Source organism: Podarcis raffonei, chromosome 7 (assembly GCF_027172205.1).
Source record: "Podarcis raffonei isolate rPodRaf1 chromosome 7, rPodRaf1.pri, whole genome shotgun sequence".
NCBI classification, from domain to species: domain Eukaryota; kingdom Metazoa; phylum Chordata; class Lepidosauria; order Squamata; family Lacertidae; genus Podarcis; species Podarcis raffonei.
The window spans coordinates 72,391,858-72,403,825 of NC_070608.1; positions in this window are offsets into that span (position 1 = coordinate 72,391,858).

Sequence of the window (11,968 nt, forward strand, 5' to 3'; positions counted from 1 at the left end):
TTCATTTTCCAGTAGGACTTTGGCACCTGCCCACACTGCCAAAAGTACCAAAACCTGGTTCAATGCCCATGGGATTACTGTGCTTGATTAGCCAGCAAACCCGCCTGACCTGAACCCCATAGAGAATCTATGGGGCATTGCCAAGAGAAAGATGAGAGACGTGAGACCGAGCAATGCAGAAGAGCTGAAGGCTGCTATTGAAGCATCCTGGTCTTCCATAACACCTCAGCAGCGTCACAGGCTGATAGCATCCATGCCACGCCACACTGAGGCAGTAACTGATGCAAAAGGGGGCCAAACCAAGTACTGAGTACATGTGCATGCTTCTACTTCTCAGAGGTCCAATATTGCTCTATTTGCAGTCCTTGTTTTTCTGATTTCACTTAATATTCTAATTTTCTGAGATTGTTAATTTGGGGTTTTCATCAGCTGTACACCATAAACATCACAATTATAACAAATAAAGGCTTGATATATCTCGCTTTGCATGTCATGAGTCTATTTCATATATTAGTTTTACCTTTTAAGTTGAATTACTGAAATAAATGAACTTTTCCACAATATTCTAATTTTTTGAGTTTCACCTGTAAGCTTGACAAGTGAGGGGGCTAGGAGGATGGCTTTGTGGTTCAGCATAGGAATGATGCGTGCTGCTTCATAGTAATGAATTTCTGTTCCACAAAGAATAAGACTTTGAGCTCTTTGCTCTCATACGTTTAAGGCTTGTCGGATTCTGGAAGATGGAGGGTCTGGAATGCTTTCTAGTGACAACGTGTCAGCCAGCTGCTGCTCTGCCTCTGCCTGCTCCTCCTCTCCCATGATTTCCCATCTTTTCCCCTCCTCTGTCTCTGAGCTGTGACTTCCCCCAACCCCCTGTTGTAAATCTATACTGTCTTCCTCTTCCTCCTCCCTGGAAGGGTCAGGATGGGGAGGTGGTCTCCACCACTCCTCTTCCTCTGGCCTGCCCCTGACGTATTTTAAGGCAGACAAGTGTCAAAGAGAACCAAATCTTTACAAGGAAAATCATAGTAAGCACATTATCTAAGCAATTCCAGTGGTGAGAAGAGTTCAGGAAGTTGTTTGTGAGCACCAAGGCTTAGAAAAGCATTGAAATACCTTGATAAACACAGATAGTAAGCAAGGATGCAATTTCGACTTTCAATTTGGACTTTGATCTTTTGCCTTGTCTGGAATGATGTGTTGCGACTAAAATGGTTTCCACTTAGATTAAAGTCATGTTTACACACAGAAGAAGCTTTTGCTGTGAGACATGGATTTTGTAACTAATTCATGCTCATTTGGAGCAATTGTAGAAACCAGAGATATGGCAAAACAGTATAGAACTGCCCTTTCCTGACCTTTCCCTAGGCACATGTCTACAGCTATTACACAATTTACCATACACAACTCCATGCCCTAAAACATTTCACTTACTGAAATTCTGTCAATCAAGCCAATATTAAAAAAACAAAAACACACACACAGGGAAAGTTTTTTTCCGTTTTCAGTTTGCAAAGTCCAATACCACAGTTAAGTACAGGCCTTCAGACTGGAACAGCACCAAAAACTACTTACCCCCACAGTGAGATGGCTTTCAATCAAAACTGCAAATTGAGAAGGTAGGCATGGGACTTTTGAGAACTGCTTGTGAATTCATTTTGCACGTGTGGTTTTCATTGCACGGAGGAAACCAGTGTGCATTGCCAAGCCCTGTCCCATCTGGTACATAAACGGACACTTTTTTCCAGCCTTCCACATGCTGAAGGTCAAATGTCTGTTTTACAGGCATGGGAGCATAAGTTGGCAGTCTGAATCATTATTTTTTACCACTTCTGTTCCTTACCTCTTGTTTATTAAAAGGACTAAGGAAACTTTTTGAACATCACTCCTGCATATTCTTGCCTTGCCTACTTTGGCTATATGTTGTATACCCTCCAACATTCCTCAGATGAAAACAGGTTCGTTCTATTCTACATCTCTGTCCTCCCATGTGCTTTCCAAAAAAGCACACTACTGATAGACTACAGGAAAAGGGTGGGGCTGGCTGAGCTACCCCAGGGGGACTTACTTTTAAGCAAATACACATGGTTCAAAATCAGCATGGTCCAATCTGTAGGCTGCGCCAAGTTCAAAGACAAGTTTGCTCAAGTCTGAAATCTTATACACACACTCTCTCATTCAAGTCAGTGAGCACACAAATCGATCTGCGACCCCCCTTAAACTGTTAAAAGTGGGAATTTAAGACTCCAAATTTTGGTTCTGAGCTGCTAAATTTCTGCCTGTCATACATCTACTCTGCTGGAGGGGCAGTACCAGTCTATATGCTCAAGGTTAGCTTTGCATATATCTATATACATGATGGTGACATACATATTCACACACTGGACGGGGATTAACACAGGCAACACGCCGACGGCTCTGGTGCAATGCCTGCCTCCTAGCAACTGAACTCAGATGGACAACACTCTCACACACATGCTTCCGAGTCTCTTGCAGTGCCCTCACATTCAAAGCCTTCCATTGCTTCTAAAGCCTAACAAACATTTATTTGCAACCTCAAAAGGGGTTAATCCAAAAGCTTAACACACTTATTCACAACACCGACCCGATGGTGTCTATGCCAGTCTTTTAAAAGACCACACAAAAGTTTAGTAAAGGGGTAGGGTACAAAAAAACCAAAAACACCAACAACCAGTCACACTACAGAAACTTGCAGTTTTCCAGTTTTAAAAGTTGTTGAGGGTCTTGTGTGGGGAAACGTGGCTGGAAAAGTGGGGGGACAGACACTGGCCACATCTCAAGGGATCTTGTCTCTCCTGGGCTTGTCTGGGGACCAGCCAACCACCTGCCCGCTGGGGTGACAGAGTGTGGCCTAAAGCAGGACATGAGACAGAGAGAGGGCAGCTCAAGCAATGGAGGGGGGCAAATGTCATAGTCTTGTTGCTGAGCAACAACGTGCAGGGCTCAGTGGAGTGAGAGAGCAACCAACTAGAAGAGTCTCTGAGGTGTACTTGCCTGGAGGAAGATTCAGCATCTAAAGTCAGGTCCAGTCCTAGGGGTGGGCGAACAACAATCCACATGGTCAGATGGTCCAAGGGTCAGGGAATCTGATGATCATAGGGTCAAAACAAAAGGAAGCAGCAAGGTAGGACCAGGAACTACAAGCGTTCTTACTAACATCTGACTGCTGCTGGAATCTCTGCTTAAGAAGGCTGAAGCCAGCTGCATCTCGTTAGTACCTTCTCCTCTGAGTCCTTGAAGGCTGATCAGTTGCAGGTGGAGTCACTCTGTCTTCTTCCCCTTCAGGCTGCTGTTCAGCAGGTGAAGCTGGCCCATGATAGGAAACACCACATGCACCAGCCTGTAGCCCATTATGAAGTGAGAGAAAAAAGTCCACACAAGGCGGCCCCCTTTCTGCACTCAGGGAAGCCATGCCAGGCAACTGACCTCTCCTTGCAGCCCTGGTACTTCACCTCCACTGGCACCAACTAGCTGAGCCGGCCCTCAGACACCATCTTGTGCTGTGCATTTGGTGCTGGCCTCTTGCAGGACAGAGGAAAGAGGGGAGGCACTTGGGATGGGCAGGAAGAGCAGGAGTGGTGGCAGTGAGGCAAGATGGTGGTGGAACCTGCCATGCTGGTACCCCCTCAGCCTGGGCGTTTAATTCAGGGCTCTGACAAAGTTAGAAGTTATGACTTAAGGGTTTTTGTGATGGTCCTTTTTTTTTTTCAGGGCATGGCTTTGGTGTATAAGGTCCCATCATCCCTGACCACTGGCCATGCTGGCTGGGGTTGATGGGAATTGCAGTCCTGCGACATATGAAGTGTGTCACACAGGCTACTCCTGCCATAGTTGATATTGAGCTAGATGACATGCATGGGGTGTTATGGGAGGGGTAGTACCTCTGGTGGGAAACACAACCTTCTTCTAGGGTAGTTTGGCCACCTTAGATACCCTCCTGCACTTAGTTCTCACCTGTCGCTCCCAGAAGCTGTCAGCATACGACAGTGGCCACACCCCTGGAGATGGCTTCAACTAGCCATCTAAACCAGGTGAGGGTAGTTGATGGGTCTCCAACCCTCAGTGAGTTAGGGACTTCCCTCTGCATGTGAAGACAGGCTTTGGTGAATTGAATGTAAGGGACTCATAGTGGACCCTACAGACAAGTGGATGGTTTCTGTATGTGCTGTAGAGGGAAGTGAGGAGCAGATGGGGTCACCAGTCTGGGAAGGGAGCCCACCTAGGGGAAGAAAATCTCTGATTCTAAACCTTCATTGCCTTGAGGTATATCTTTAGGAGAAGAAAAGGCTAAGGAGTAAACCAGACATAGGCAAACTCCGGCCCTCCAGATGTTTGGGACTACAATTCCCATCATCCCTGACCACTGGTCCTGTTAGCTAGGGATGATGGGAACTGTAGTCCCAAACATCTGGAGGGTCGGAGTTTGCCTATGCCTGGAGTAAACCTTACATAAATCCAGAGTGCAGTTTCTAAGACAGTTGGCTTGCACCTTGTACACATTCTTCCAGCAACTTCTGGTGCCAAACATATTGCTCTGCTTTCCTTTGGATCAGATCAGCAAGGCCAATAGTAAGGTCTTGTCATCTGGGAAGTCCAGGACCTCCATACACACTGCCCAGTCTTCCATCTAAGGGAGGTCACTTCAGTGCTGCTAAAACAGTGGTTTGACTTCATCTCCGGAGGTGTACTCCATTGTCTCTCGAAACAGATGGATGCCAACAGATGGACCAGTGATCTGATCTGGTATGAGACAGCTTCATCTGTTCCCATATTCTGTGAAAACAGAAATATTTTTTTTATTGCATCACTATTAAACCTTTGTCTAAACCATTAATACAAACGAAATTAGTAGCAGCAGCAAGCATTTTGCAGTACTGTTTCATTCTGACTCAGCTGTTAAGTCATCTTTAATGAGTAGATAAATCAATAACCACAATGAGCTTTGGAGGACACGCTGCTAAGCAAGCTACATATCTGGGCATTGAACGATCGACATGCAGTCATAAATATGTTCAATAAGTGATCATAAATATCTTCAATATGGGGAGGGGAATCAGTGCATGCAGCTGTAATGCTTTCATGATGGAAAATCATTCTCAGGGTACCTATTTGCAATCTTAAAATCCCTTAGATAAAGGCTCAGCGTTAAGCAAGTTATCTGTAGCTCCAAGGGTACTTTGGCATATGCATAATCATTGCCAGCATGAATAACATTCAAAACACTCTCTGGGGAGGCACGCTTTTGGCATTTTAGGGTTAAGCAAGTGCCTTCCTCTCTCCACAGACTGCAGTAATAAGAGTTTGAGGCTAAGAGCTCCCAACAAAGCAATCTGTAGGCCTGCTGAGAAGGGAGCTTCCTCGTGCCTTTTTACGACAAGCACATCATCCAGTTGCTATATTATTGATAGATTAAACAGGCACAGGGAGCAGTGTGGGGGTGAGGGAATAAGCTAACCCAAAAGCCAACCCAGGGAAGCCACAATTAGTTTTTCTAGCTCTGTATGCTCAAGATTAGCATATTTCTTCATGGGAGAGATAGAACTATCAGGTGCATTTAATCACTTCCGAGAATGTATGTCTGGAGCTATCTGGCTATCATTCTAAGGAGGAAAGCAACACAAAGGAACACAGGAAGAGACAAGTGTTCTAAAGAGAGTGCCTCACAGCAGATCAGAGTTACATGTTGCGTGAGACAAGAGATAGCCATTGTTTTAAATAGCCCTGAGTCAGATTTAGGACAGTGTGGTTGGTTGCCTTGCGCAGGGTACCAAGCCAAGGGGGTGCAAAATTGAGAAGATCCATAAGTGAGAAGATCCATTTGGGGGCACCATATTTTGGGCTCGCTCAGGGCACCATATCACCAAAGATTACCAAAGTTTGCCTCTGAAGTGTTGGGCTCAACACTACCCCCATGACATATCTACAATCCCTCTCCCCATGTTGTGAAGCCATCAAATGAGTTATCCCACACAAAAGAAAAATTCACGGCCGGATGACATCATGGCATGATTAACTGATCCTAAACACCAAGGGAACAACATTTTCAATAGACTAGGGTCACAAGTGACTGTAGTGTTACTTTTCCAGAATTTCTCCAGCATTAGTAAGTGACTTCTTTCATTAATCATCAGTTCAATTCAAAGTGTAGATTGAGTCACTACATATTCCTGGCGAAAATTCTACTTATCATCAGCACCTTAATACTGCTGTGAGGAGGTTGCAAGGAAAGGGAAGCACAGAATGGAGAATCAAAGTTTCTGTGGTTACAAGGCAACAATAGAGTCAACTGAATACACCAAATGCAGCCACATTTCCCCCACTGCCAATAACAGAATTTATCTGAGAGTCACAGCATTTGGCAGGAGTGGAAACATTTCTGAAGAAGAAGAGTTTGGATTTGATACCCCACTTTATCACTACCCGAAGGAGTCTCAAAGTGGCTAACATTCTCCTTTCCTTTCCTCCCCCACAACAAACACTCTGTGAGGTGAGTGGAGCTGAGAGACTTCAAAGAAGTGTGACTAGCCCAAGGTCACCCAGCAGCTGCATGTGGAGGAGCCGGGAAGCGAACCCGGTTCACCAGATTATGAGTCCACCGCTCTTAACCACTACACCACACTGGCTCTCAGATCCACTCTCTGTGCTACTTTCTGGCAGGCTTCAAAAGGGTTCAGGTAATCAAATGAGCCATATGGAGCACAGAAGAGGTGGTTGGTTGGTTGACTGGTTTTTACTTTACCTCCCTGCCCTGGAGGCTTTGAAGTGTGTAAGGCAGGTTTCTAGTTTAACCACTGGGACACTCTAATTCCCAGCAAGAAGATGGTAAACACACCCCTGTCAAGACAGAAATACTTGGGTTCAGTGGGATGAACAATGCGGAGCAGATTTAGACTCTTCTCACACCTAGGAATGTGCAGTTCCATAAGTCATCATCCTGCATACAGACCAGTTTTCCCCCCTCCATCTGTCCAGTGCTACATGCAAAAATTGGATTTTGCTGGTCCTCCATCCCCCACCCCCACCATGCAGCAAATGATCCCTCCCCCCTACAGTTCATAAAGCTTGCTGCTCAAGAGGAAGAGGATTGTGGCAAAAACTCAAAAAAACCACCACCTGTCAAACCAGTTTCCATTGTGAAGTAGATATTCTGGTACACTTCCTTTTCTTGGGAGAATGGGACTCTGCATAACTAAGTAGTTGACCAAGTACAGGTGATTTGCTGCCATGATAGCTAATGTTGGTGGCATTGTCTGGAAGCAGTCATGTCAGTATAATGTACAGTATGATAACATGAATAAAAATTTCAATTTGTAGAACCAGCTACCACTCATTAATTCACCACAAAACATAAGACAGGGGTAGGCAACCTAAGGCCTGTGGGCCAGATGCGGCCCAATCGCCTTCTCAATCCGGCCCGTGGACAGTCTGGGAATCAGCGTGTTTTTACATGAGTAGAATGTGTGCTTTTATTTAAAATGCATCTCTGGGTTATTTGTGGGGCATAGGAATTCGTTCACTTTCCCCCAAAAAATATAGTTGGGCCCACCACATGGTCTGAGGGACGGTGGACCGGCCCATGGCTGAAAAAGGTTGCTGACCCCTGACATAAGATGAGGAGGTTAGTTCCAAGATGCACTCTGGGATGCCAGAACACCCAAAACTCATGCATATATGCAAATGTGGATGCTATAGTTACTGAACATACTGTAACACTAATTTCTCTCTATATCTATGTTGCAATAAAACACAGTGCTTAATCTCTACTTTGTAAGGCAGTTGTAGAAAGAAAAATGAAAATAAAAGACATACTGGGAAGAACCTTTGAATGTGTCTATTTAGTTAATATGAAGACCCTTCAAGTGTCCCTATTTTCCAAGGACAGTTCCAAATTTGCAGAAACCATCTCAGTTTCTAATTTGATCCTGGAATGTCCTGCTTTTCCTTAGGATGCCCCTCTTTTTATTGGAGAAATGTTGGAGGGTGTGGAGTTAAGTGACCCCCAAGCCAAGGAGGTAAGTAACTATACATCCTTTAGAAGACATCTGAAGGCAGCCCTGTATAGGGAAGTTTTTTTAAAAAATATATTTAATGTTTTATTATGTTTATATATATATTGGAAGCCACCCAGAGTGGTTGGGGCAACCCAGTCAGATGAGTGGGTATAATTATTTATTATTATTATTATTATTATTATTATTATTATTATTATTATTATTATTTCACTTTGGAAGACAGGTGAACTAATGTCAGTGTACTGGAAGTGGCAAAAATCACTAGTGTCAAAGCAATGATGCTTAAACATCAACTTCATTGGACTGGTCATGTGGTTCGGATATCTGATAATCGTCTTCCAAAGCAACTACTCTATTCCCAACTTAAGAATGGAAAGCAAAATACCGGTGGACAACAAAAGAGGTTTAAAGGTTCTCTCAAGGCTAATCTAAAGAAATGCACTATAAGCCCGGAAAATTGGGAAACACTGGCCTCTGAGCACTTCAGTTGGAGAACAGCCTTTACCAAAGGCGTCATCGACTTTGAAGAAGCAGCAACTCAGGATGAAAGGGAAAAACAAGAGGAAAGCACGTTTGGCAAATCCTCACCATGATCAACTCCCACCCAGAAACCTTTGTCCCCAGTGTGGAAGGATGTGTGGATCCAGAATTGGCCTCCACAGTCACTTACCAACACACTGCTAAGACCATATTCATGGGTCATATTCTTCTTACTCAGCTAGAAGTGATCACCAAAGAAGAAGAAGAAGAAGAAGAAGAAGAAGAAGAAGAAGAAGAGGAGGAGGAGGAGGAGGAGGAGGAGGAGGAGGAGGAGGAGGAGGAGGCGGAAGAAGAAGAAGAAGAAGAAGAAGAAGAAGAAGAAGAAGAAGAAGAAGAAGAAAATGATTAAATACGATGTCCCTATTTTCATCGGAGAAATGTAGGAGAGTATGTAATAGTCATCAGTGGCACAGTTCAGAACCACACAAGCCAGACTCCAAACATACAAGCCTCCAGGCAGTATGCCTGGAAAATGTTGTGTATGTGTGTGTGTTTGTGTGACAACAATCTCTCCGTAGAACAATGATTCTTGGCCAGATGAGTGCATGAGCCTGCTCCAGTTTAATGAATATTTGCAGATCTCCAGCTTACAATGCTTTCTATAGAATACAAAGTGACATAGTCCTTATGAAGTGCACTGAAGGTCTAATATTGGATGAGAAAGCGAACAGCAATCAAAGTGCAGGTATGGGTTTTTGATGTGCATTTTCAATGTCGCTTAACCAAAACAAGACTGATGCATTAAAATGTCAGCTTCTTAAAACACAAAACTGGCACTGGAGAAAGAAGATTTCTGACAAAATATATTGCAAAATTTATAAACTTAGTAGCAAAATCATAGTGTGATATTATGGAATGTGTTAATATAGGTCCAGTATTTGGAAATAGTACTGTGGGGAGGGAAGGGGCAACAAAATAAATTAAAGGACAAAGGAAGAGAAATTGCAGTTCAGGGACTCTAGGTCTTTTCTGTTCCCTAATTTACAGGGGGAAAGAAAACAAGAAGAAAAGTATAAAGCAGAACAACCTATGTGTAATTCCTGAGAGTCGTTAAAGTACCGTTGAGGAAAATGTGTAGCATTACTCTAAGGTGCATAAAAGGTACTACAGACACATGAAAGCGAGGTGGGAGCTTTCTGCGGGAAAATGAGCACACTCCTCACAGTTCTGAATTACTGTACTTTAGCTAATATTGTAATAGGAAGCTGACAGCTGAGAAAAAACAGATACGAGGATAAATTATCCCATGCCAAAACAAAATATGTTCACACTGAAATGTGTATTTTGGAGAGAGAGAAATCTTTCAACAGATGCTTCATTTTGGGCACTCTTTACATTACGGACCATATATATTCCCCAGCAACTACTGCATACATTGTACATCACAGCCAAATTGCACTCAATAAAACATCACATTTTAGCAACTCACCTCGTCAAAGGCTCTTTTTGTCAACATTCTTCATCATGTCTTGTTTTCCCCTTCACATTTCCACGTTCATTCGTCCATCTGCAAGGAAACCAAGTGTAGCTCTATCATGCTGTGGAGCAGGGTTAGGAGAACTTAATGGGTCTCAAGAGAGTCTTGAGTCCATGGAGTCTAGTTACTTTTGTGGAAGCTGATAGCCCATAGGGGCAGAAATAAGTCTTAAAATCTGACAAAAGGAACAGATGAGGTGTTGAGCGCATGGCACGATGGGTATTTGTTTATTTATTTATTTATTTATTTTGCATTTCATTGCTGCTTTTTTGCATCAAAAGATGGGAAACACAGACTGGCCTTTGTCCAGATGACATGCTCCCATCATCTCAGTCCATTGAATGACAAGCTACATGAACAGGCTAAGTAGCTTTGAACTCATGTAAGGAAACTAATATTTGGAAAATAAATAAACCAGCAACAACCTATCTACTGAAAACTTGGAGGGGGGGGAGAAACATATTTTAAAACATGCTTATAGAAAAAAATGGAAGACTGGCTGACTGGGTAGGCCCATTCCATGTATTCAACAACTCTGAGAAACAAAGTTCAGGTGAGAGCCAACTGTTCCTTCTCTGGAGGTGATGAACACATATCATGGTGAATTACAGTATAGCTATGGACCCTACTGGGTGGGAACAGCTGGCCACTGCTAAAGAACTTGTTGTGATATCTGTTACCCAAACGCTGCCTCTGCTGAGGCATACTTCTGTCATGTTGGATAAATGTCAATGGGTTTTCCCACACAGCTGCTGACACACACCTCTTGCAGAGGAGCATTGGAAGCAAATGTTGCCACAGACCTAGTAGAACATGCTGTAACACGTTAAGGAACGAGCAAGTGAAATTTTCCAGAAGCAAGCTGTGTGCAATCCCAAATCCAACTTGCCAAGGATGAACTAGTCACTTTCTTCCTAAAGAGAATTTGGGTGAAATGAAACAAAAAATGAATCTGTTTGATTGGTCTAATCCTGTTGATGGATGCATTAAGTGCTCACTTCACATCCAGAGCATGCCATTCTTTCTCAGGGGAATGTAAGGACCAAAATTAATTTATGCTGTCTATGGGTTATGGTAGAGGTTTTCAACCTTTTTGAGTCAATGGCTCTCTTGGCCAGCTACATTCTTTCTGCGGCACCCCTGTGGGGCTCAGGAGCCCAGTTATGTCACCCCTTGCCTGCAGAGCTGGCAGCCCCTCACCCTTTTTTGAACACCCTCCCTTGTGGAGTGTTCCCTCAGCTGCCTCTCTTCTCCTCTCTCCTTAGGAGTCCTCTGGGCAGTCGCTGCTGTTGCCCCTGGTCTCTCAGCTGCCTCCCCCCACCCCAAAGAGAGGTCCCTCCTCACACTGCCCCACAGGGACCTGGGAAACACCCCCTGGCCAGCCCCAGAGGCACCATTCACCTGGGGCGCTTGAAGCCAGGGCAGCTGCAACAAATAGTCGTGCAAGCCTTTGGGAGGCAGAGCCATGAGAGGGCATCTGAGGAAGGGAGGGAAGGAAAGAGGGACAGTGGCCAGTGTTGCCCACGGCACCCCTGACCATCATTCAAGGCACCCCAGGGTGCCATGACACTGGATTATGGAATTAACCTTCAGAATGAATGAAAGATCCATCTCAAGGACTACCCTATCTAAATGAGAAACACATATTTAGCCACCAAAAATGCTTTGAGGTCAGAAACTCTAATTTCAGGAGTTACAGTCACTAGGAACAGAACTTTAATTACAACAGTTTTAACGACACTATTCAGCAGCTCAGATGTCAGCTTTTGTAAGGCTGTTAACACCTTGTGCAAGTCCCCTGGTGGAGTCCTATGGACCACTGAAGGATATTTAAAAATGCCCCTTTTTTAAAAAAAAAAAGTTTCACCCATGAATGGGCACCTACTAGTGGACAACAAGGCACAGAAGAAATGTCAGT